General features: G+C 36.2%; 1 long non-coding RNA gene across 1 annotated transcript; it reads right to left on the reverse strand.

Moving 5' to 3' along the window:
* Nucleotides 1-3,297: 3,297 nt before the first annotated feature.
* On the reverse strand, nucleotides 3,298-27,707 carry LOC147655882 (uncharacterized). The gene is made up of 4 exons (XR_015277738.1): nucleotides 27,603-27,707; nucleotides 17,393-17,551; nucleotides 16,444-16,560; nucleotides 3,298-6,380 (listed from the first exon to the last, which is right to left on the reverse strand). It is a non-coding gene; the product is annotated as an uncharacterized LOC147655882 (long non-coding RNA).

The following is a 27,707-nucleotide window of genomic DNA, read 5'->3' on the forward strand; positions in this document are numbered from 1 at the left end:
AAAATTACTTCTCAGCCATGGGTCTGCTGCTTTTCAGCCAGAGGGCTGAACCTGTGTAACCTCCAATTTGGTTATTAGTCCCCAAAACATAAACTAACAGTTATTAATAAAGGCCCTGGGACCTACCAGCAAAGAACCAATTTCCCATATAGAGTCTGACTCCCAAGTCAGACTCTATATGGGAGGAAATAAAGTTCCACTGGTAGGAAATAAAGTTCCACTGATTCAGTCTTACCTGTTTTTAACAGAATTATGTTGGTGTCTTCCTCACTGCTTTGTTTCTTCAGTCTTTGGAATGAAGAGTTCTGTAGCTCCATTTTGTGAGAGGAAATTGGTGACACCAGGATTCACTCAGCCGAGGAAAGAAAAAAATAATTAGCTGGCAGTTTTGTGACTGCCTGAAGTTGAATTTAATGAACTGCAGCAAAAGCTTTCTGCAACATTAGAACAGCAGCTGGAGCTAAATCCTACATTTCTGCCTTAAATGGCCTTCACTTACAAGTTGATGAGCAAAACATTAGTAGCAGTCATTTCTTCAGTTTTACAGAAATGTAAAAGGAAGGTTTGCAGCACAAGCGAGAAGTTAATCATCAATCTCCAGCTGACTCTCCAGTCCTATTGCAGAAGTGCAGTGCTGAAGAAGCCAAGGCAGAAGTCTAATGGCCTTAAGACTGTAAATGGGCTCCTTCAGAAAGGCAAAACATTATTTACATTAAAAATTGCCATACTCCATCTCTCTAACTGCATTCACTTTGAAATGAGGTGGTACTACAGGTGACAAGACTTTCATCTGCCACCTTAGATCAATGAAATGGCAGTTCCCTATCTTTCTCCAGAATATTTCATGGGTCTTATCAAAAGGCTGTGCCCTAACATATTAAAAATTGTCTTTATGTTTAACAAATTCTTATGAGCTATGAAGCTCTCTGCTATTATTTAAGGATTTATATACCAATAAAAACAATACTATAGCGATTATAAGAATATAAGTGATTATAACATTTATTATTACTTGATTTACCTTGTTCAAAGCTTTTTATGTTCTATTTAAACAGTTGTCAATTAACATGCAAAAGTCCTGGGCAGTCTCTGCTTAACTGTATTGAATTATGTGTATAAAAAGAAATCACATATGCAACAGGACTGGGAGGGTTGTTGGTTTGCTGGGGGTTTTTGTACTAGGGTCACAGGACAGTTAAATAAAAGTACATTAAATTGCTTTTAAAGAGGGAAAAAATATGATTTTAAAGAATTCTCCAAGTCACTTTATTCAAATTGCTTTCCAAAAAGTCATCCCAGGTCTACCATTTACCATATAATTCCTAAGGAAAAGGAGTTCCTTGTGGTCTCAGTTTCCCTGTGGAGAGTTTGGACAATCAATTGCTTGTGCATGTCTTTAAACTCTCAGAGCCTTTTTCTTTATTGTTTTTTTAGTTTTTATTCGTTTGGTTGGTTGGGTTGGGGTTTTTGTTTGTTTGTTTGTGGAGGGTTTTTGTTTGGTTGGCTTAATTTTGGGGCTTTCTTATTGTTTTTCAGGTGATTTGGTTTGGTTTGGTTTGGTTTGGGTTTTTTTTGGTTTTTTGTTTTCCTGGGGTTTTTTTGATTGGTTGGTTGGTTTGGTTTGGGGTGGGGTTTTTTGGGTGTGGGAGGAAGGAGAATCTTTCCCTTTGTTCTTTTTGTCAGCGTTGTACATATTTGGCTGTCAGACACATGTATCTACATCCATGTGTTTTTATTCTCTCATATTCTGGAAGCCTTTTAACCCAGGTGAACTAGTTGCTGAGAGCATCAACAGAGGAGAACAAGTCAGAATAGCAGGAAGGGTACCATATGTCTACATTTAATTTGTCTTTGTACAGTTTTAGAAAGTTTATAAATATAGCAGTAAGAAGCAGTTGTTCTGTGCAGAATAGTGCTTAAGACTCTAGCATGATGATGGCAGGCTGGAGTTAGACAGAGCTGGTTTTAGAAATAACAAAGAACTGTTGTCTAACATACACAAAAGACACCATATGTAGTAAATTGGGTGTCATATGGAACAACAAAACAATGCAGACAGAGCAAAGGTGTAAAAGGTTTTTGGAAGATGCATAAAAATGGCCCCAAATTGATCCTAGAACCAGGGTTACCACAAAAATCATATTCCTCACACTGAAAGACTCCAGGGGCTGGCAATTCACAAACACCCCACCACTGCCACCAATCTCAGCACCCAGAGAAGCAGTGGAGACATCAGCCTAAGACTGGGATGTAGGCACTAGGAGGTGTGTGTAATGCATTTTGACTGCATTAACCCTTTTTAAGCAGTTAGATCTGAACTAGTAATGGTTAGAGTGTTTCAGTTATGCTAATAATTTTTTAGCTTTCCTTATATATGCAAGATTTTGAATGCAACAACTCTGTAGCAGCAGAGAGAATTCTGGGGCAGATGGGTGAGAGAAAAGGTTAGATGACTTTTTGAGTTATATGAACAGAGATACACTAATCTTATCCTGGTACATCAAGTTTTGAATATGAAACAGGAAACCTTGAAAGCTGGATACACTGTGGCTTCAAATCATTAGAAAAATGTGTAGAAATTAAAGAAAAGTTTGTCATTACCTTGGAGGCATTTCTTGCTATTTTTAATGAAGAAATTCAAGCTAGTTTTTTAGGATAGTTTAATTTAGAGCTGAAGTAAAAATCCTAAATTCACTAAAACTGAAGTATATGCAAAGCAATGTGATTAAAGAAAATAATCAACAATTTTAATTTTTATACAAAATATGTAATTATTTATGAGCATGAATAAGGCTTTTATCTGAATCATAAATGACAGAAGTTGTGTCAAAAGGGTGACCAGTTGCACTGACTTTGTCCATCTAATATACCAATGAGCTAGAAAACTATTCAATGTGGACAGACAACTGGTTAATCCTAAAAATATACTGTCTGAGCAGACATGGTAAAGAAGCCTGTGGGCTAGTTATGGAAAGTATTAAAATTATGAGCAAATGAAACAAAAAAGTGCCTGAGGTGAACTAAAGAGTATCTAGAATTAACTGCAAAACACTGCAAGATAGCAGTAGGAGAACAAAGAAAAGCAAGGGGAAATGTGTCATAAAGCAATAAGCCACAGCAAAATATATATATATATATTATATATTATATATATATATATATATATAAAAATATATTATATATATTATATATATATTATATATATATTATATATATAATATATTATATATATAATATATAATATATTATATATTATATATATATATAATATATAATATATATATATATATAATATAATCAAAGACATGACAAAGCATGTGCTGTGAGCTTTCCTCAAGAACACAACAGAATTATTTCAAAATATTTTACATTTGTGATAGTTAGTAGACAAATGGTGCCTTTAACTAGAGCTCAGCAAATGCCCAGTGAAGACAGGGACGGAATAAGCAAAGGATTGCTCAGCAGTAGTACATCTTAGAAAACAACTTACTAGCAAAAGATATTAATGAGTGGAAAATTTGAAATTTATCTTTAAAGAATAATTTTAAAAATGCAAAGTTTTCACAGCATCCTGGCGGGCTTTTTTTTGCATTTACTCTCTCAGGCCAAGTATTATTTGTGTCAGGACTCCCTTGGCCAGCAGCTGTCCACCAGCCACTGTATAGGGCAGACTTAGGTGATTTTAACTTTTACCATGGGGACCAATCTGTTTTTTGTGCCATCTCTTAGCATCTACTGCCCTTCTGTTTCCAGGGTGGGTTAGGAGCAGATCTGGGGTATGGTCTACAGCAGGCACCATTGCCATAAATCATAGAAGACAAGAGGCAGGGCAGCTGGTCAGTCTTCATTTTCCTCAGAGTGTGACTGTTCCTGAGCAGCAAGGACCACAGCTCACAGGGCAGCACATGAAACATGCCTGCCAACCCCACAGCATGGTGAAAAGAGTCTTGACTTGAAGAGAGAGGAAAATTATTCTTAAGAAAGGAGGACTAGAAGGAGTGTAAATGTCATAATGAGGAGAAATATGAACAGTCTGAAATTCCAGCACATTCAGATATTTAGTGTTCCTTCAGAAAAAGGCAAGAAAAACACGTAACTCAAGAGCATATAGACAAAAACATACTTTGATTATGGCCTGATATATGGCCTTGAAGAATGTCACGGCAAATTTTGGCTCCAGTATTCATGATCCTTACAATTAAAGCATACCCTCTCCAGGCAGCAGAGAAAAGAAAGCAGTAGAAGTCCCATCTGGCAAAGTATTCAAAACAAGCTTCCTACAGCAGTGGAACATTTACAGAGACAAACAATCCTGATGGCCAGGGGGGACACCCAGCTCCCTTACACCAGGGAATGCTGGGCTGCTGATAGGGCAGGTCTAGGGTGACACCTTTGCAAACCTTGCCATTATGACAAGTTATTTTGCTTGCTTATAATTTAATTAATCTTTATGCAATTTAATATTGTTTTAAAGCTTCAGCTAAAATTGGATACCATATATTGACTTCCTAATTTAAAAAAAAACCTGTCAGTCCTTTGGTAAAAAGCCTTAACTTTTCAGTTGTAGGCCCTCATCTTCATTTATAAGCATGATAAAAATTTTCTGTAGACTTTGGTGATGTAGTTGTACCTGGATGTCTTCTTTAGCAAAACAAATATCTATTTCATAATCTTTCAATAGCAAGCAAAGTCAGGTGTCTGTTTCTTCTCCACAAAAAATCACTGTATTGCTGCAAGATGAAATGCCAGGTTTGCTTTCACCCCTGTACCACCTATAACCAGAGCCTGCACGACTTCCCCAAACCCTCTTTAACACTTGAGACTCTCATGCCCTGGACTCCCAGGCAAAGTACCTTGAGATAAAATCCTGTCTGTAGCCATAAATCAGGTCCAATCAGTTTTTATTCCCAAAAGTTCCCCTATGGTTTAATCAGAACAGAGCCGAGGCACAAGGCCTGAGCACCAAGTTCTGTGCATGTGTACAGTGACATGAAGCACAGCTGTGTGAGCTGTGGAAAATAAACCACAACAGTGGAACAATTTATAAGCAATCATGGTGTGAGGAAAGGGTAGAAAATGTAGGGAAAAGCAGCAAAGCTTATTTGCATAGCAGAGGGCCAGAGAAGCAATACAGTTCTTCTGGAAGCATGTAATAGCAAATGAGTCAAAGGATTAAAAAATGTCAGTTTCACTGATCTGGGTATGAAAAGAACTCACTGGTCAGCCTGACTCACCAAACTACATGAGACATTTAGGCAAACATATAAACTTTACAAAACTTCATAGCACTAAACTCCTTAATTATTACAATTTCTTCTGTTCCATAAATAAAAGCTGAAAAAAAAATGTCTGGCTACATGGCAAAACAACAGAAATTACAAAAGCAATGACAGGTTGTGAGGACTTTAAATGACTCAGGAGATCAATTAATAGACAATATGTGAAATGGAGCAATACAAAATTAACTTTTTCACAGTATCTGCTTTGATCTTACAGCTCACACTAGCAACAGCAGCTCCAGTGAGTACTGGGCTATGAAGAGCAGAGTGCTGCAACAGTGTTATGAGATTGCACAGCAGCAGCAGCAGGAACAGACAGACAGAGCTCCCACATTCCCATGTTTTCATTGTCCAATGCTAACAACTGTTCAAGAAACAAAAAAAACAGAAATAAATTAGAATATTTACAGAACATGGCCAAACTGGAGTGGAAACCCACAAGCATCTCCTCCAATACCAGAGAATTTCAGATTCATTACAACACAGAGTCCACCGAGAATATTATGGTATCTTGATAACAGTTTAATTTAAAGGCAATAAATGAAGTACTTATTTCAACTACAAGGGGAGAAATAGAAAAATATCAAGGTCATAGAGGATCTGATATGTCTAATTTCATATCATCAATTGCAATTCTTCAAAGACTAAACATTTTAAAAATAAATGAAACAAACCTCTTTGGAGTATATGTACAGTAACATAATACTGTAAATATCTTTTTTTCCCCCTCACTTTTACAGAACAGTTACCTTTGCTGTGTACAGCACACATTCATTCACACACCACCTCATCAGTGAAGTGACCATGAATGCCAAGGATGGCTCTTGCTGCAACAGCTGGGATTTTTCCCTGGCAATGGAATGCCATCACAAGGTCTCTCTGGGCACTGAGGGGTGTTCTGGTGCTGGTTAAAGGAGAAGTGCAGCTCTGCTGAGCCAAATGTGCCATGTTGGTGGTTCTCAGTTCTGGAGAAGACACTACTAGTCCATGGGCCATCTTTAGTGCAGATGCATCCATAAGAACTCCAGAGGATGCTGTTAATGACTTGCTACTCAGGGAAGTGCACCAATGCTTCCAGGTGTCACTGTGGTACTTGAGATCCTGCAAAATAGAGAGAGACTGTTAATATTTTCTTAGACTTCATATATATGTTCTATAGAAATGTTGCCATTTTTGAAAATAACATATTTATACTTGTAAGTGCTTTTTCAAGTACATATTGTATGGAATTGATTAGCTTCCTTTTAACCAGTTCAGGAAAACCAGGTGCCCCCATCTTTTTTACTGCTGTGAAGGTAATAACACCAGTTATTAAAATCCCATTGTGTGGACTCCAAATGCTCTTGCCTTAGAAAAAGAAAAAAGACTCAACAGTTTCAAACATTTTTCCCTTTTCCATTAAAGCCCCCTGTAGTCTGAGGTAAAAGCAATTTAATAAAGCCTCCTTCTGATGTTTACAGCTTTAAAAAGAAGAAAGGATTAACTTCAGAAAAGTTTAACAGAACAGTAAAACAAATTGGGGGCATGATTTTTCTGTCACTTTATGATGTCCTCTAAACACTTTCACTTGTCATCAGACCAATTAGCCAAATGGAGACCTATCAGTGAAAACACTGAGCCAGAATGACTTCATTATTTAGCAGGAATAGCACCTTTTCAAACACTACCACCCAACTTTCATTTCTTTGAATCAAAGAGGGACTTCAAACATGTTAGATTATCAGCAAAGAACCATAACTGGTGAAAAAAATATGATGGACCAACAAAAAAAGATCAATCAAACAGAGGTGCAAATGAAAGCAATGAATCTTTAGCAGATTTTTTAGTACAAACATAAGTCTTTGCATGTCAAAACACAAATGACAAAAAACTTCACAACGTTTTTCAAGTGCTAATTATCGCAAACTTTAGACTCCTGAAAAATTTACTGATAGTTTAAAACTATTTAACACTATTTAACACTATTTAAAACTATTTAACTATAACACTATTTAAAACACTGCTTGTGTATATATAAAGTTGTGCACATATATATGAGTGTGTGTGTTAAGACGTGTGTGTTAACTGGAACTTCCAGCGTGTTACAATGTCTTGGTACAAGATCAGGGAGGAAGAACAAAGTGTTGCATCAGAAACCTTCCTACAAATACAAGGTGGTTTGAGTTTGTGTGTGTCCCACATCCATTGCTAGGGGCCTAGCTCTGGAAACCATGCTAACAATACCATTAATAAATGACAAATGGATATAGGAGCAGCTGAACACAGGCTACCAGCTATCTGAGCTAGGTACCAGTGAGCCAAGACATACTTCTGAGCCCAAGATAAAAGACAATTTTTGAATGTGTAAGGCCTGAACTTGGATATGTGGATGACAATACATTTTCAAAGGCTTCTCCTTTGAGGTCCTGACTGTAACAGCCACAGTTTCACTGTTGCAAAAGGCCAGAGAGAATACAACACCTTGGAGCCCCCAGGAGGTACCTTTGATATCTTGTTTATAAAACCAGGTACTGCCCTATTTTTACATTTGGAGTCTACAATTATTAACACTATTACCAGAGGTTTTGTTACTCTTTCTTCAGTGCTCCTGTGCTCCTACAACACAATAGGTACTTCCAATTCATTCCTCAGTAACAGATGGGTATGGGAGCTCCTGCACTGAACACATGAATAATGAAAAAGGCATAATTTTTGGATGAGAACTACACAACTGAGGTGTCTCTCCTGTCTTCTGCTTCTTTCTGTGTTGATGTTATTCCTACCTTATTATTGTCTTTCAAAGATCTTTGGAGAGAACACTGGAATTAAATTACTTCTTTATTTTTGACTGGCTGCAAAACTGATGTCAAGTAACCAGTGCCACCAGTCTCCCTCATAAACTGCAGTAAATAGCTTCTAAAATAGACTTTGCTGAGCTGATTTTGTCTAGCAGCACTGATGCTGAAATGTGCACTAGGCTGATATAGGAGGAGACAAGAGTATTTGGAAATAGGTAATAAAATGAAGAGACAAATCTCATGAGATTCTAGACAATGTGAGTTTATATATTTTTACAATGAAAAAAGATATAAAATGAGAATGGAAATGAACACATGGGTAATGTCAATATTTCATATTTGCTTATTGGAGGGCCTCATTACCTAAAAAATATTGAGTCTTTTATTGTGAAAACACCTTGGCTATATCTGAAAAATCTTATCTCTGTATCCATAACAATCTTTAAGTGATGAATATTTTGGATATGATAAAATGTTGTGGTTTTTTCCTGGCAGAGGACCCAGGTAGTCTAACCTACTCTTCCCACCTAGACACAATACATGAGTTCTTACAACCCACTGGCTTTTGTGTGCTTCAGCATCAATGGCAAGCTGTGGGCCTGGCAAGAGCAGGACAGAGCCTTTGCAGGAGCCCTGGGGAAGTCTTCACTTGCTGACACAGGAACTCTCTCTGCTGCTGTAACATGACAATCCTGCACTGCTAATTGTGGTAGGTAAGAGCAGAGATTAAAATAAAAGTTAATAAATAAATAAATATAATTTAAACTTATTTAAAAATATAAAAAGGAAAAAAAAAAAAAGAAATAAAATCAAATAAAAAATAAAAGAAAAATTGAAAGAATTTTAAAAATAAAAATAAAAGTAAAATTGAAATTAAAATAACAAAATAATAAAATAATAAAGCAATAAGAAATAACAAAACAATAAAATAAAAAAATAAAAATTAAAAATTAAAAATAAATTGAATTTAAAAATAAAATTAAAGAATGAAAAATAAACTAAAGAATAAATAAAATAAATAAAATAAAATAAAATAAAATAAAATGAAATAAAATAAAATAAAATAAAATGAAATAAAATAAAATAAAATAAAATAAAATAACAATAAGATAAAATAACAAAACAATAAAATAAAATAAATAAAAAATAAAATAAAGTAAAATAAAGTAAAATAAAATAAAATAAATTAAAATAAAATAAAATAAAATAAAATAAAATAAAATAAAATAAAATAACAATAAGATAAAATAACAAAACAAAAAAATAAAATAAAATAAAATAAAATAAAATAAAATAAAATAAAATAAAATAAAATAAAATAAAATAAAATAAAATAAAATAAAATAAAATAAAATAAAATAAAATGCTATTAGGGTAGTGAGGAAGGAGGAGATATCAGATATCCCTTTCCCTGTGAGGGAACACTGCAGTTTGGGAAATCAAACAGGATGCAACATTCGGCAAATGCTGTGAGTTTAAAATATTGTGAGTTTTTTTCCGGCCGTGCCGGTGCCTCCCGACAAAGCCCCTGCCGCGCTGTGGCTGCCCCGGGCGGGAGCGGGCAGCAGGCGGCTCCTCCTGCCCTCTGGGGATGCGCCTCCGGAAAATCCCACAAGATGCTCTCTGTGCGGCACACGCAGAAGTAAAATCAGGGCAGTGTGGAGATTTAGAGACGCGGATTACCGCGCTGGGAAGGTCCCATCAGAGACCAACATTTCCTTTTTGTATTCCTGCTCTCATTTGCATCTCTTTGTACGCAGCATTGCACAATCCACTGCGGTACGTCTGGCACATCCTTGCTCTGCCAAGGCTTTCCCTGGTTTTAGCTGTCACCGCTGCCACTGCCCCGGCCCTTTGTGCTGCTTTTTTGCTGGCTTAGCACTCCTAGAAACATGGCCATGGAAAACTGCAGGATTCAGATCTCCCATCTGATGTCAGATATAAACTCAGGGCTGAACAGAGGGGACTCATGGCCTCCTCCAAGCTCTTATTCATGCAGCCCTGTGTGCAGCTGATTCTCACACTGCCAGCATCTGCAGCTGAATCGTGACACATGGTAAAAGTCTAATTAATGAACACACAACAATTTTGAGGAAAAGTTTCAGTGCTATGAGTAAGCTTTAAAAAGAAGCTGCAAGGAAAGGGACCAGATAGAAGGGAACAATACAATGGTGTTTTCTGACGAGATGATTCGAAGCACAATTCATGCTGCTGATGAAGAGCAGGTACAATCACATGCACCAATGAGCAGCTTCTGTAAAGAAACAAGAAAGGAATAAGAACCAGAAGTTTAATAAATTTTTCAAACATTTTGGGGAAATGGAGTCTTAAAGGCAAAAGTGAATCCTGGGTAAAAAGACCAGTCCTATGAAGGGAGTAGCATTCTTGCAGAAGTGAAAATCTGCAGAGTGATTTTGTCTCTCTCATTCCCTGCACAAGCTCAGCAAAGTGGATAAATGGTACAGGAAAGAAGCTTAGACTCAGCCATTTGCTACACATCTAACAGTGAGGCTTTTCAAAACAAGTGTCTTAGTTTCCATTAAATATCACCTCTGTCATTTGGGTGTTAGGAATGATACAAGTGAAATACAATTGTTCCATTATGCACAGATTTTGATACTTTGCCTTCTTTGGATAAATTTTCAGTGGAGTTTTATCAGAAATTCAGAGTGCCAATGCCATTCTCCACTTTATCTCCGTGGTCCTCAGACCTCAGCTGAGTCACAGCAGTTCTGATGGATTAGAAGTCTCTAGCCCAATTTGTACAACATGAGGCAATTCTCTATTTCTTGCCTAAAAAGCTAATGGTGTAAGTATTGTGTATAGAAGTCAGCATTTTTTCCACCCTGAAGTAGGCAACAAAAAATATATGCAGCAGCTTTTCTTTATTCCTATCCTTTTCTGGACAAAATGAAGAGTCACCACGTGCTTGCTAAACTAGTTATATACTTTGCTTGATTATTTCAAAGGTGGAAAGAATTTTAAGATAATTAGAAAAATATACAAAAGAAAAAAGAAATATTTCCTTAAAAATATTGCAGAGAGAAGGCAGCGGTGCTAAGATGGCTTGCAGGCCTGGAAATGTGTCCTGGTAGACAACACACTGACCATGACTCAGCTGCAGACCCTGGCAGAGAAGGCAGCAGCACACAGGGATGCATTAGGAACAGCTTGAAGGAAGTTATTAGTCTTAGCCCTGAATTTATCTCTACAAGATGCTCAGAATCAGAACCTAAAATAATTACCCCTGATTTTTTGTCATTAATAAATAAACATATTCTTCTATTGCATTGCAATCTGCATGGACTAAACCAGATTATAATCATGATTTCCAGTGTTATTTGCTGTCTATATTAGGTAATTAGCATATTATCTTTAGCTGTCATAAAGGACTCAGTTTTCAAATATTTCATTAAAACCAATAAACAAATATTATAATTCAAAAAATCCTGTAAGTGTCTTGAGAAAAATTTTAATATTGGTCTTTACACCCTTAAATATACTTTTAGAAAATGCAGGGGCTGTAACAGAGTCACGTCAATCTTGCTGCTAGTAAAGCTGATTATAGCCATGATTAAGCTGTGATACTTACTTATGTAGCATGAATACTGATACTTCTATGTCTGAACCTTCTGTGGATGAATGTATTTCTAGAAAAGGCAAGAGAGATGTTTTGCACATCATGTGTATACCCAGTACCTCACCCTCACCTCCACGCCACCCTCCTAAACTACACTGCTTAATTTTTATTTTTCTTTTAAAAGTCCTTGAAAATAAGCTGGACAGAGCTGAAAAGTCATCTAAAAAGGAATGAACAGTCATTTTGGTAAAAAACTTGTAGCTTCTCTGCACTGTTAAACCACCTGGAGCTCCAAGGACAAAGAAGCTGTTCTGATGGTCAGCTTGTCAGCCCCTATCCATCCTGTGAACAAATAGCACATTGGAAAACTATTCCTTTGGCACTGGCTCAGCCTCTCTAAAGAGGAGACATAATAGAATATTGCAAAAACACCCGCTCCCAATGTCTCCTGAAATATTGTACACTCAAAATCTACTTGCTTTTCCTTCGTAGCTGTCACTCTATTTCACAGGGCTCACAAAAGCATACTGATTATGACTTGATTCTTTGTACTCTCCTCTTTTCGCCACACAATACCCTTTCTACAGGCAAGAGAATGCAAGGCTTGGGTACACAGAGAAGCTGGTATGCAGGGAGCCAAGGCTGCATTTATAGTGCATTAGCCATTGCCTCATGGAAGCCCAGTTTGCACTCAAGATACCTCGAGGGCCTCGCTCCCCTTTGAAAACAGGCTGTGCTCCTCCAAGGGTTAGAGCAGACCTAGGGTCCAAATCCCTCCTCAACTTGATGGACAAGACTTACTCAGAAAGAGTAAATTCAATCTTCTTAAAATTACCTGTGTGATTCTAATGATGGTGGTGCTCTCACACAACTTATCTTCAAAAACTGTTGCTCACAAGGATAAGTAATCGCACTAAGGAGTTGTTTTTTTCTCTCAGAGGTGGCAGCAAATGTTTGTATGAGGGGATGAAGGGTTTCCTTGTAGTCAAGCATTTTGCTGTGTGTGTTATATCAGTGAACTCAACCAGACTTTCCAGAAACAAATAAAATATCAGGTTTGCAGTAGAAATTCTCAGAGGGGATCCTTAGTCTATATATCACTTAAGGATTCTACTGGATAAATACACTGCAGAATATGTAAGAACGTATGGCATGTTCAGGCAAAAATACAGCTTATGGTTATTATTATTAACATTTGTTTTCAGGTCAAAAAATGTAATAAAATTGCTCTGCCTCTCTATCCCACAATATTAAATAAAATTTTTGACCACATCTGGCAGAAGGGCTATTGCCTCAAATACTTCTTTCTTGTAATGAAAACAGATGTCAAGGTAGAGAGGTGCTCTTGATGACAGAGCAACAGCCATATAAGCTCAAATACCTATATACTCACATATATTCCTTGGAAAGCAAAGAATTTCAGCCTGAAGACATCCTCAGGAAACCAGGCAGCCAAAGCTCTCCTGCTTGCAGAGCTCTTTTTTCCCAGAGCCTCAGTGAGGATGGCTCTGTGGCTACACTGCCTCCATTCTTTGCCTGGACAGTGATGCACCCTGAGACATTATTCTAAAAATTACATTCATCACTCAGTTTCATAATGCACGAGAAAAGATTAGAGAATCCATGATTTGAACAACACTTCCCACATACACAAACATCATGCAGACAGACACCCAAGTTTTCATTCTCTTTTTTAAAGCACTTATTTTCTTACTGAGGCTAATTGAAAGAGTGAGCCAGAGAAAACTACAGGTGCACTTCAGCATTACCTAAAGAGTAGAAGAAGCAGTTTGCCAGTATTAACAAATGTATGTTTATTTACAAAACAGCACAAATCTAATTCTAAATGCAGCAGACAAATCTATGTCAACAACAGACACTGACCATCAAAATGGAAAAAGAACAACAGTACATTAATAGGCAAAATTGGTATTTGTATTTAAAAAAACCCTATTACATCACATGCACTGAATCTGTCTTAGCAATGTTCAGTAGACCAAAATGAAAGTCAGAAAGCAAGGACACCTTTATCTAATGCTTGTAACTACCACAGAAGTTCCACAAGAGAGCAGCATATACTTGAATTTGAGAAAGAAATGACATAGAACTGCTCTTTTCCCGTCCTTTCCCTTCTTCCATTATTATTATTCCACTGCAAAAAGATAATGAATGCAAACACGCCCAAGCTCAACAGCAGTCCCTGAATGTCAGGGAAATGCCATCTCACTCCAAGCTGACCAAGTAGAATGTGGCCACATGAAGCATGATCACTATTGAGAAATTATATATTAAAAGTTGTAAAATATGGTTCACCATGAAGCTTCTAAAGGACATATTCACTTGTAGTAATGGGATATGTTTTTGTTAATGGATCACAGATATATCATGGAACACTTCAATCCATCTTTAGGGACATGAATCTGAAAATATTTTTAGGTGGTAAAACTTACTATTGCTTCAAGAGCATTGGAAAAATTAAGCATGAATAGAAAAAAATATATATTTTTATCTTCAATTCGTGGGAATTTTGTTTTTTTCCATTTTATTGTGCTGGAAGTTTTATACTATAGTATAACAGACTTTATAGTAACAGACAAAAGTATGAGTATTTCTATAGGCTTTTATTCCTAAAGGATAAAGATTTTTTTCACCTCTTGGACATCAGAGATTTTTTTCCCTGAAAATTCCAGAAAAAAAGTCCACACTTTTATAGATATCTTTAGCTGCACACTTTTCCACACCTCCATAAATCCTGTAATTCAGAAAAGAACATTACTGGTCTCTACAGAAACAATCATAATGTCTCCAACACCCAAGCAGAACTGCAGAAATTCAGCTGTCACTCTGGAAAAAGGGGGATTAGAATTTTCCATGTTAAAGCAAAAACACTTGCAGTACCATTGAGGAAAAAATATTTCGGAGGATGGGTCTCTGTTTAGGTTTAAAAACTCAATTACAGCTCCTCACTTAAAGGAGGAGTTTGTGTGGAACACAGACACTTTAGCTGGTCCTGTTAAAGGGGCCATGGCCAGCATTAGGCTTAAATTCTTCCTATTTATAGTAAAGAAGCCAAAATATCTGACTGCCCCATTAGCATCTCCTGCCAGTGTTGTGCTGAATGTGGTTTCCACCAGTATGATATTCTGTGAAAGGCAGGCCTCATTCAACAGAGATTTAGAAAATGCCAGGAGGCCAAAGGAGCAGAAAAAAATGCCAGGCACATACTTAAATTCAAGCAGTGCTTGGGGGAGAAGAGTATTTGTATAATTTTGAGAGTGATTTAGAAAACAGCTATCACAGATGTCAGTTAACAGGAAATCAGTTGCAAAACATCTACGGATATCAGACAGGCTCTTCCTTCACTTCAGTGCATTCGGAAATCACAGTATTTATCATCACTTGGGCAGGATGCTTGCTCTCCCCTCCCTCCTGGCCCTGCATCTGGGGAGACAAGCTGTCTGTTATATACATCTTTCAGATTCTCCCTTTGATATTAACTTACAGAATAATGAGAAGAGCTACTAAGGGACAACCATACAGGAAACAAAACATGGATTTCTGATCTTTTTCTCCCCACAAGCAGCAAAGAAATTGTGCAACAAGAGGTGGGTCATCAATAAAGAAGAAGCCATCTGGATGGCTCTAGCAGTTTGACCAGCTTTTTGTCTTTCTGAGGCTAAGTCTCAGAGCTTCAGAGACAACTCCATCAAAGAAATTTGTGGCAAGATTGATGCTTGAGCAGAAAGCCTGTCACATATAATCTTTTCAAAGAAAGCAACCATGCAAACAACTGCAATTTGCATCTTCCAGTCTAAAGATCACATTTAACTGTGCCAGAGCAACCTTATAAATGAACAAGTAGTCTTATGCATGATTTTGTTTTCTTGGTATATCCTAAATATTTTGGACTTCAGACTTCAATAAATGCTCGGTCTCCATCAGTCCAGGATCACTAATGTGGCCCAGAGGACTCACGTTAGTCCTCAGCTCTGTGGGTGATTAGGCCTTGTCAGTCTACCAAAGATAAAGAACAGGGAAAAAAATACCATTTACAAATAAGGCCTTTGGATACAACTCCATCAGAAACTGAGATTCTTTTTTTCCTTACAATTGCAGGTTATGCAACAATGACAAGGATATAGCAATGATTCATGCAACCTGTCTTCCTATTCCTTAAATCAATTCAAAGATGCAAAATTCAGCTGTTTTTCATGTGCAAAGCAATAGTCTCCCAGAGATTTTTTTTTCTTTTCCATTAATCTTTATAAATTTAGTTTTATTAATATCTGATAAAGAAGCACCATTTTTTATTAACACCATTTAGATGTCCCTTTGTGCTAGAATGATTTATCTGCAAATGTAATCTACTGCTCTTAGAAACCTTGTGGTTGGTGATGGTCTCTCCTCCTCATAATCCTTCTTTTGCTGAGAAGAAAAGAGCTCCTCCACAAACTCTAAAGAACTTTATATAAAGGGTTATCATGGTTTTGCAGTCATTAGTAGTTTATCTCACTATGCTATTGTTTATAACAGACTGCAGGCATTTGCAAAAGATGTGAGTGCAAGGGAACATTGTTACTTGGGAAATATATTGGGCTGGAAGGTCGAGACTCATTTCAGGACACTCTATGAACTAGACAGAGTACTGTAGGACAGCACTGTGTGAAACTTTTTGACACTTACAAAATTGCATTTTAGGTAATGATACACTTCCCACCTACCTAATATCTATTTTCCAATCAATTCCAATCTGCTTGCCAGGACAGTAAAAAGGTTTGTTTCTTCCTAACACATATCTTTCTCTTACCTCTGTTGCACACAATAGGCTGAAGAAGACACATTAGTAGCCATAATTTAACCATACCGGTGATCAGGTTTATTTTTTTCTTTAAAAAAAATTCTCCACTCGCAGATTGCCGGCACCCTATATAAAAAAAATAATAAAAATAAAAAAGAAATTAGAAATTAATATATATAAGGAAAAAAATAAACACCAGAGCTAATTTTATTAATTCTCTAAAAGGGAAGCTTGTATGAGGAGTGGCTGAGACCACTTGGTCTGTTCAGCATGGAGGAGGCTGAAGGTCCTCATTGCAGTTACAGCTTCCTTGTGAGGGGACAAGGACAGGCAGGCACTGATCTCTTCTGTGTCTTGATTGTGACAGGACCCAAGGGAATGGCCTCAAGGGAGCTTTAGCTTGGGTATCAGGAAAAGGTTCTTCACACAGAGGATGGTCAATGGCAGAGGCTCCTCAGGGAAGTGGTCACAGCATCAACCCTGACAGGCCAGGAGACAAATTTGATGCTTGTAGTTCCCTTCCAACTCAGGATATTCTAGGATGATTCTATGATTCATAAATAATAGAAAGTTTTTATGACTGCATATTGTATATTTCCAACTTAGCATAGGATTCAAAACCCAGAAATATCACTGCTTTATATAACACAAAAATACTCCAAACTTCTTCCAAGGGAGTCTCAGTGGAGCCATTTATTCTTGTGACACTTTTGAAAGATAAGGACTTGAGGACACTAATTTTGCTCTTATATTTTTCACTTTTTGACCACTTTTTTTCAGGGGAGATTTAAAAAATGTGCCACATTATATAAAAAAGCATGGCACATTCCCAGGTTTGGACACAAATGACAAAGCACGTTTTACATACTGTTCATGGGTAATTTATATTATTTTGAGAAACTTGGCCCTTTTCCTTGATAGCTAGGTTATATGAATTGTAAGAGGAAACTTTAGTTACCATTCAAATGCACTTGATGTCCTGCTAGGTGGGGACCTTGTCTCTGTCAGATATTTTGGCCTCTCAAGGTTAAGGTCCTGGGGATTCTGCCAGAAGGCAGGTGCTGGGCTGGCAGACAGGGTGTCCTTTCAGTCGTGGGCATGTTGTTCTTCACTTCCTCTGAAAGAAAAGTCTTTTGAGTGGCTGTGCAACAAACTCTTTTAATTTGCCTTTTTCGACTGAACCAGGTAGAAATCCTGTAAGAGGCCAACGGGGATCCACCCTCACTCTGCCCTCCCCTAGGCAGTTCATGATCTTATGATCATCGTGACTTTTTTGTTCTTCTTTATGAGGAATAGCAACAGAATTATGCTAAGTTCTTCCTTCATCCCTTTGACAGAGCAAAGTATTCTCCCATTTGATCTAATACACTATAAATTTCTGTGTTTCCTCACCTCCCATGCCACATTCCTGATCCATGTATCTAACTGCTAATCCCAGCCAACGGCAAACAATGGTAACTCTGTCAGAAACTGGATTAGCAACACAGCTCTGAGCTTGGTTTGCAGGGAGATGCTGCCTAGCTAATCTTCACAGATTCCCTGCCCTATTTAGTTTTTCAAGTGTGGGACATGAGAACAAGAACAGATGTGTGATCTGCACTGGAAGAATTGGAAGGGGCCACATAAAACAAAAATCATGGTGTTACAAATTATGTGAAGTGATGGAATATAAAATATTTTAAATTATTAGAGAATTACTTTTTCCTCTACTGGTCAAATTTTTTTATCTTTTATTCAATTTTACATGTCTGTTAGGGGACAGGGACTGCAAAGTACCATGGGGACAACTGCAAGACAGGAAAACACAGGACTGTCTTTGAAGTTTCAACTAGTTCACTTATAAGGGACTTTCTTTACCATCATAGTGTTATTTTTAAGGGAAGGGAAAGAATTTAATGCCAAATTATTTATAGATGGAATTATTTCTACTTGCAGAAATGTGCATTTTAAAGTGGATTCTCTGATTTTCTCATTACATCTGCCATTTGACTACAACTCCTGTCCTCTGCAACTAGACCTCTTGTTAGCATGGCAAGTAGCCTGAGAGCAATTTCTGTCTTTTTCCCACTACCTGCTCTCACCTCACTGATTTCTGCTTAAGGCAACAGAACTACCTCAGCTGTTAAAGACAGATGTTCAAATAATCAAATACCTAACCAGTTATACAAACTAATTTCATAAGCAATCATAATTTCCACCTCCTTTTTTTCAGAAACAAGAGGAAAAACTTATTTTCAAAATGGAAATGAAATTGCCTGGCCATGTGCATTTTCACTTTTCAAAAGTAATTATTAAACTGCTTAACTCTGGCAATTTCAAACCTCCTGCTGTGAGAAGCAGGTATAGAAAAAGGAAGAAAATTCTATTATGAGTTTCTAAAAGAACAAGCTTGAAGTAAGATTTTACTACAAAAGCCTGCACTCCTGGCTGATTCTCAGGCCATGGTAGCTGTGAGGCTGTGATGCTGATTTGCCTACCTCTGGTACAATATGTACATCCAGAAGTGCCAATCGTATATAAAAGAGTGTTTTCTGCAATCTTGAAACAAAATAAGTCTGGATACCAGAGGTTCCTTTTTTAAATAAGCACATTGTAAAAAAAATTCTCATAAACAAAACAAATGAAAACTTAGTAAATAGGGAAGAGGTCTCTTATATAGTGTAATTATCATCTGTCAACAGCAGAAGGGAACATTGTTCAATTACAACACAGTCCAAGAGTTTGTAGGCATGTATTCCACAAGCCCCCAAATGCAGCAGTGTATTATCTCATGGGTAGAAGACTGGTGTAAGAAAGACTAAATGTCTTGCCTTTGGAGACAGAAGATTGTCCATAAAGCCTAAGAAAAGACTCCATCTTTCCTATTGTCTGAGATTTTTTTAATAAGGCCATTTTCCCCTCTTCATGTCGCATTGCTTTTTAACAAGTCTAATTACCATCCTTTAGCTAACATTATATTGAGCCAAATTTAAATGAAATTAGATTGGACCTAAATATTTTTCTTCTTTTTCAAAGCTAAAAATTAAATTAGCAAGATACAAATACTGAAAATAGAGGACAGAATGAGCATCCTGAATTTCTTTATACCTCACAAGACAAAGAACATAAAATATTAAAGAGATGCTTCATTTTCTTTTACAATATATGTTTTGGTAAGTACATCTTGTCAGATTTACTTTCAAACGGGAAGTTTGACATGCTTGCAATATTCTCTACTGATTTACACAGGGCAGTGAAAACTACAGGCAAAGGACTTCTCTAAAGCCAGGATTTTGGCTCATACATAGGCCAGTTTCTTTTCAAATGTTCTTTGTGAATAATAAATCATGTGAATATCGTAATAAAAATGAGCCTTCCTCTGGAAGCACTTGTATATTATAATTTCTTTCAGAGAAAAATTAGTTTTCCCATTGTGAACCTGGTAAAATAAAGAAAAATAGTTCATATTTCTCCCAATCCCCACATATTTTAAGGCTAATTGTTTTAATTTTCATAATTGATCATTAGAAATATTTTAATGAAAAAACAGCTTCTTATTTTACAGGAACCGTTTGTACGATAAGCGAATGAGAACAGTGCTGTAATCAGAATGGCAATGACTGTACAGAACTGGCTCTGAAATTGTTTTTAAAATGGAAGTCAATGAATAGCAGTGATCTTCCAGATATTTTCTTGAGAAAACATCACTGTATATTGTTAACACTGTATAAATCTACCCAATATACATGGGGTAGCAGGAAGAAAGTAAAAAGCAATCCCAATGTTACAAAGATGGAAGGAGAAACTAAAATTACCAGAGACATGGAAAAGCTCACCAAAATGCAACTGAAAACCTTGATAGCTTATAACAGAAAGTTAAGAAGTGGATACCATGATGCTGGACACCAGGAATACCAAGGGCAAAAGGGAAAGCTATTAAAAAAAATAAAATAAAAAACAGGAAAGAGCACTACAAAAAGGGTAAAGGGTGAATATGCAAATTGGCAAAACCAGTTATCTGCTGGCATGACTGCTGCATGACAGAGCTGGGAAGTCACCCATAAACACCCTGTGGGTATGGCTGAGCCACCAAGCACATTCATTTCTTGGAAGTACTATGTAGATGTGAAATGTAATTCATCATTGCTGCCTGTTTTGGAGAGAAGAAAAGGGAATCCAGGCTGGTAGGAAGCAGGGAGAGTGTGCAGAGGGACGAGCCCTGGAGACCTTCATGAGAAGTTAAAACAACTGGACAGCTGGAATTGTGTTTTTTGTTCCCCTTTTTGTAACCTTCTCTTTCCTAACTTGTGCTTTTCAAACTTAGACCTGTAGACTTAAAGAACTAATTTTTGATTTACAATTAAGCCTGCCTGGTGTTGGAAGCAGTGGACATAAGTCTGAAACCTGCAAACTTTCAGTGTTTCATACAGATGAAGCCAGAAGGAAGGAAAGTGTTCTCTGCAGCCTTTGCTTCCTAATTGCAAAGAAAGACTTTAGGGGCCTGGCATGATGATTAGGAACAAGTGCACTCCAGCAAGCATAAACCAGCCCCTCCTTCTGCCATGATCAGAGAGCTGAGACAAATCCCATTGCTCTCAGGAAATCCTGAGGCAGCACAGCAACAGGGGCAGACAAGATGATAATGAGTGGTGCAGAGAAGAGAAGGTGGCAGTTCCTCGTTAACAGAAAAGGGGAGAGATAGTAAACAAAAGGAAAACATGACAAAACTCAGATCTGAAAATGAGTTTTGTTTCCTCACACTGTGCTTTTAGGAAGACCTGTAGTTCAGGCAATGTCACTGATTTTTGACATTAAAGGTTAAAAGGAGAGATTTGAGTAAACATGTTAGATTTTACAGCCACAACAATAATTTAGCAGTAGGAAAATAAAAATGGAAAAGTTATTTTATTGGGATTATGTATGTATGAATCCTTCTGTTATTGAATTGGTTTGTTTGGGGTTTTTGGTGTTGGAATAGACAGTTCAACATACATGAGCATGCAGTTACACATAAAATTTTGCTGACTGTTGTTAAATAGGCTGGTTTTATGTGTATCCAAACTACAAAGTCTTCCAGAGAGAAATGCCTTAAAAATATGTTCTCTAGTTTGTCATTTATCAATACAACTACTTTACTAACAGACAAAAATAAAAGGGTGTGCCGTAATTTGTCAGCCATACTATCTACAAATAGCAAACCTAGAAATAGAATCAGGAAATAATATAGGTTAACATTCATAGTGTTAAAAAATTCAATAAAACCTTATTATGACTTTTCAATGGTAATAGCATAAAAAGATGAGAATTCTGATTTTCTTAAAAATGCAGTATAAAAGTTAATACAAAGCCAAAACTGTCAGACTTCTTCATCAACATTTAACATTAAGAAGCACTACAGACTTTAGTAGTTAGTAATAGCCACACTAATAATTTGACCAAAATATTTTTGATTATGTAAATAATCTCAGAGTTTTATATTATTCCTGCTTTTTTTAAAAAAAAAATGGAAATAGGAAACTTTAAATTAATGAACAACTGTCATAACTCAAGTATAAGAGGCTGCAGAGGGCAATAAAGGACTATGCCTTACAATTTTCACCAGTGTTCCCAACATTGCATTTACAGGGAAAAATGCTCTTGAAGAACATACCTTTGCAGTCTTTATAAGCCAAAATTACCAGTAAAGCAATGTCTGACAACTTCTGAAGGACTCTAATAAACAATTCAATCATTTTTTAAAGGCAGAACAGTGCATACTTTGTGAGGAAGGTGTTTAAGATGTAGATAAGATTCTCAATCATTGGACCAGTCCTCAGCCATTATGAGATGAAAACAGGAATGGAAGCTGCAAGTGTGAAATGAGCCCAGAGACCACTGCCACAGATGCTTTGAAAAATATACAGGAAGACACCTTAAAAATAACAATACAACTGGGAAGAATATTTTGTTTGCCTTCATTTATGGCTCCTAGGGTCTTGAAAGCAGGTAGATAGACATTGAGTTGCTTTTTATATGAAGGCTGACAAATTTTTTGGTCTTCACATATCTTGTAACATGTTCTGAAAGCAAAGAAATTAATTAAACACCATGCAATAAAAACCTGTGTTAATAATGGCATTTTATTCAACTCCTTCTGATTACTTGAAGTAAGAAAACTGAATTCTGTAAAGAAGAAAGTATTAATTTAATATGCATGAAGACCTATATTTGTGGTTCTTCAGAGGAAAAATACATATAAAGGATGAAAGCAGCGATTCTATGAAAATTCTAGGATAGAGAAAGTTTTGCTGAATAATGTTCCATTACATAGGAAAGAAAAAGAATATTCCCTTCATGACACATAGCCAGTGAATTAAATTACTTCCAGTAAAAGAGTAATATACAATATAAAGTCCTGGACAATGCTGAACGCAAAGACTCATGACATAAATGAAAAGATACTTGGTGAACAAGAGCATCCTAAAGATTAAAAAGAAAACAGAAAGACACCTCTAGACAGACACTTCTAAAAGAGTGCTAGGAAAGATATTGAAAGTCTGGAATTCAAATAAAATTATATGAAAACTTGTTTCAAAGGGAGAAAAGTTTTTTTTTGCTCGGGAGTTAGCAGGGCTCACTGAAACAGATTAAACTAGATTTGAAAGGACAAAGGGATAAAACAAGGCTCACCAGAGATAGGCCTGGGGGCCACACACCAATCTTTAAGGGACAATTTGCTAGCAAGATCCTTTTCTGCTTGCTCTTAAAACAGGACCACACTGTCCTGGGATCTGTGATGAGAAAATGCTATAACTGGTTAAAAAGCATTCATTTTCTAATGAAGTAAAAACATACAGATAGGCTCAGCTGGGACAAGTTTATGGAAAAATCTGTACCCTCTTCATTATTGTGGTGATGCAAAACTGTTACATAAAAGTGTGAAATCTAAAACATTTATTTATTGACACTAAGGATTTATATTTAAGGATGGGAGATTAAAGTTGCAGTTCCATCCCAAGTTTATACATGAAATATCTTGTGTTACTTTCCTTAAGTCACAAGAGCCATTATCAGGACTGCAGCTCTTTGTGGGTAAGAGTGGCAGATGGTGCATAGGAGTAAGTGGTGAGCAACTTCCAGTAAACAAATTCTTTATCTCTGACGGGTCATGGGGAGAACTAACATGGTCCCAGATTCAATCAGGGAATTGTCTGGAAAACTGTGGCATTCAAATGGGCTAATCATGCTGGAACACGCTTGAAAAGAAAAACAAAAGCAACACAAAAACTTTAGATTACCAAACTGAATCTTATTTTTTCAACAGAATTTTGTCATTCTTCTGGGACAGCATGATGCAATTTGAAGAGGTGATCCAGTGTGTTCAGCATCTACTATTGAGAGCACTGTTACAGGCTTAGCATGACTGAAGCAGTCAAATTTAATCCAGGTGTTTACTGACACCACAGCTATTGTTAGTAGCCTCTATAGATGGGCTATTATGTGCAAATAAGAATTTATAACCACTTTAAACATGTATCTTGCAAGGTGGCACTCAGCACAGATCTGGGTTTTCCTTGTCTTCTGGGATGAGGAAACTTGTGCCAAAAAACAAACCCATCTTTTTTAGTAAAGCAGCCCTAACTAAGGGTGTGTAAGTAAAGCACTTGTGGGATTTTTCATTGTCTGTTCAGACACAACGTATTCCTGAGGCCCATATTGCCTGTGTCTGTCTGCAGGAGAACTCTGAATGAATTGTGGCAGAACTATAGCTACCAAATGAATTTTCTCTGTGCTTTAAATTCGGACTCAAACAGCAGTCTGTGCCTAGGTAACTAGTGCCACTAGCTGTGAGTGGAATATGTACATGCTTTCTCAAGTAGATGATGGGATTCCCAGGTTGCAAATGTTACAAATTGGTGTCTTGCTCTTTAGAGTAGAATTAAATACCTTTGCATGGGGAAAAAAAAATCTATTTTTAAAATTAGGTGCAATCATTCTGCAGATGTTTTTAGCTTGAAAAAGAAGTTTGTGATTCCATAAGTTATCTTCTCTGTAATTCCGTTTATTTTTATGAAAGAACAATTCTAGCATTCATTGAATAGACACTAACAAACTACAACACATTACTTCTGAGTTTATCTCATGCACTTTTAAAAGTATCAACTCTTCCTTTTCCTGGTTATAAAACAACCATCAAAGCTTTTGTAGAGTGCAGTTAGTCATTTCCCCAGAGAAATTAGAGTGTCTATCACTCTTGGCATCAAGGCATACACAATCACTTCTTCCCTCCCCTCCACCTTGAGCAATAAAAAGATATGATGGGTTTTAAGTAAATAAATTCCAAGCATCAAAAAAATTGTCATCATCACTGATTTTCTCCATGCACAATAGTAACAGAAAAGAAAATTCAGCAGCAGGGTTGAAGAAATATCTTGGGTTTTAATCCTTTGCATTTTTTCAAATCAGATGCAGTAAAAATCATCAATAGAACAACTCTCATTTCTAATGGTCAATTTTGAATCTGAGCTTTCCTGTACTATTTCAGCCTGAACTGTCATTTAGCTGCGTTGTTTTGTTCTTTGACATTAACAAATATAACTTTTACATTTTTAACACTCCTTAACCGCTTTAGATAAACCCACTTAAGGCATTTTTAGCAAATTAAATTAATATCCTTCTGCATCTGTGCTTAAAATGAAGGCAATCATCATTGAGATTAATGTTGCAGACTAGGCTGACATACAGAGCTAATGTATCTCATTATTATTATTATTATTATTATTATTATTATTACTAATGATAATAATAATGATAATAATAATGATAATAATAATGATAATAATAATGATGATAATAATAATAATGATGAATGAAAATAAAAATAAAAATAAAAATAAAAATAATAATGTCATTTAAGATGCTGGACATCAGCATCTCCAGTGGTTGTGGAATTACTGTGAGATGTATGACTGTGAAACAGAATCTAAAAGCTGTGGGCTGGTACTTTAACTCAGCAGATCTTGGGTGCTCTTTGTTCTTGTATGCACATGGCAATGAAAATACTGTCTTCAGAGAAGAAGTCCTATCTTCATGTAAGTTTAATGTTTGCTTTCCAATGTCTGAATAACACAACAATGCCTAGGAAAAAAAATAGTGCAAGATTTATTTACCTTTTAATATCTGCTCAAGAAAGGTTTGGAAGGTTTAAGATGTTGTAAAATATCACCTTTGTTTTAAGTTAACAGAAAATCCAGGGCATCAGGCAGAATTTAGATAAATTATTGCACTTTTGAATCACCTGCATTTAACACAATTCTATATGCCTTTGGGGATGTTATTCAATAGTTCTTTATGAAAATTGACTTACACTCTTTCAACTTTTCTTGGTCTTTTGTGAGGTACTGATTTGGTATTTCCTGGTATTACAAATTACAAAATAAATTATGTAAAACAGAATGTGAAAAATACAGCTAATTTTTACTGGAATAATAAATTAGCTGCTAATTGGAAATAATTATCCAGTTGCATCCCATTCTTGGCTAGAAAGTACTAAATAACTTTGGCCAATTAACTAGAAAACATATGAAATCATTGTTTATTGAAGTCAAAGATATGAAAAAGAAATAGGAAAAACCAGTGAAGGTCATTTAGATGAACAACCATTACTGATATATCAGACTCAGTCACTCAGCTATTGTTTAGAAAATTCTTGGAAAGCGATGAAATCACTTCATATGAATTCTGCATCCCATAAAATAAAATCACATTTATTTTTCTGACAGAACATTGTCCCTCACATTCTACACAGCAATATTTCTATATATTTCTATAAGAAAATGCTTATGGATACACAACTTCAAGAGGATATGTGGGCAAAACATTTCATTATCACCCTTTTTTTAAAGTGATATATATATATATACATCAACCCCTACTAGTGGTAGCACTGTTTGTGAAGTACAAATTCTACTTGTTCTACATAAATATATTTATTATGTGAGCTGTAATTATTCCAAATTATTCCAAATGAGATTTCTGTGTATTTTAATTTCTGTAATTCCAGAAAAACACCGAATCACATTGCAAGAATGAAAGCAGGTTAGTTCTAGTTCAGATTGTAGCTCTTGAGTGCACAGAGCAATATTCTGTATGACTTCTGTCATGCCTATCTACAGCTTTTTTGGGTTTTTTTAACAAAAAACATATTATATTTTCAGGTTCAAGAACATGAATTTCAAGATTTTTTTTTTTTTTTCTTCCTTTTTATTTCATTTTTGGGCACAGAAGGCAGGAATCTTTGACTGCCCGATCAAGGCCTTGTAAAATACTCCAGACTGACTGCCATAGAAATGGAAATATTCAAATTACTTCCTAAAACCCCTGATTATGACACGCTTCCATTTTATAGCCTGGTAGGTCAATTAAATTTTTCATATGGGTTGTTTACTGAATAACAAACAATTTTCATTAGGTTTAGGTTTTTACTTTTGTTCTGTTTTGGAGAGGATGTTCGTAACACCCCTATAAGTAAATCTCTAAAAATTAATTCCTGTTGCTCTTTTTCCAATTATGTGCTGTAGCTCAGTATGCAAATCAGCTCTGCTTCTCTCTCTCTCACACATGCATACTCACACAAATATTTCTGCATCTTTCTCCACAACCAGGGCCCTATGCTATAAAAAGAAAAGAAGGATTCTGAAATGGCTTGTTATCAGAAGCAATCAGGTGAACTTATTAATATTATTTATAATTGCTGCATTGTTGCCTGAGGAGCCGGTTGCCAAGGGAATTATTAAAACCAATGATTTCCACTTTTGTAGAGGATTTGAGAAAATTGCTTTTAAAGGAAACATCTTTCATTTTATCCACAAAGTAGAAAAAAAGCTAAAATAGTCAGAACAAATAGAACTTCTTTAAGATATCTGATAGAAAATTCTCCTGAGTAGAAGCTTCAAATTGATACAATAAACCTTAATTTTTAGAGGGCTTTTTGGTATCCACATGCTTCAAGGGAAGAAGGATGAGGGGTTTGAGTCCCCATCTCCCTAAGATGTCTACAACAGAGTGCTAACAATAATCAGAGATACTGGAACCAGCTGTTCAGGAGGAATAGCAAAAAAAAAAAAAAAAAAAAACAAATCAGTGTAAATGTGCTAATTCATTGTTGAAATACATATTGTTAGAAATATAAAAGATAAAGCACAACATACCACCATCTTTTAATATCCTTATTAATCTCTTGCCTGTGCATTCTCTGTGCTGTCCTCTATAGGCTCCATGTGTGCTGCACATTGAATCAGTTTCTTTCTGAAGTT

Source organism: Cyanistes caeruleus, chromosome 1 (genome assembly GCF_971803275.1).
Source record: "Cyanistes caeruleus chromosome 1, bCyaCae1.hap1.1, whole genome shotgun sequence".
NCBI classification, from domain to species: Eukaryota; Metazoa; Chordata; class Aves; order Passeriformes; family Paridae; genus Cyanistes; species Cyanistes caeruleus.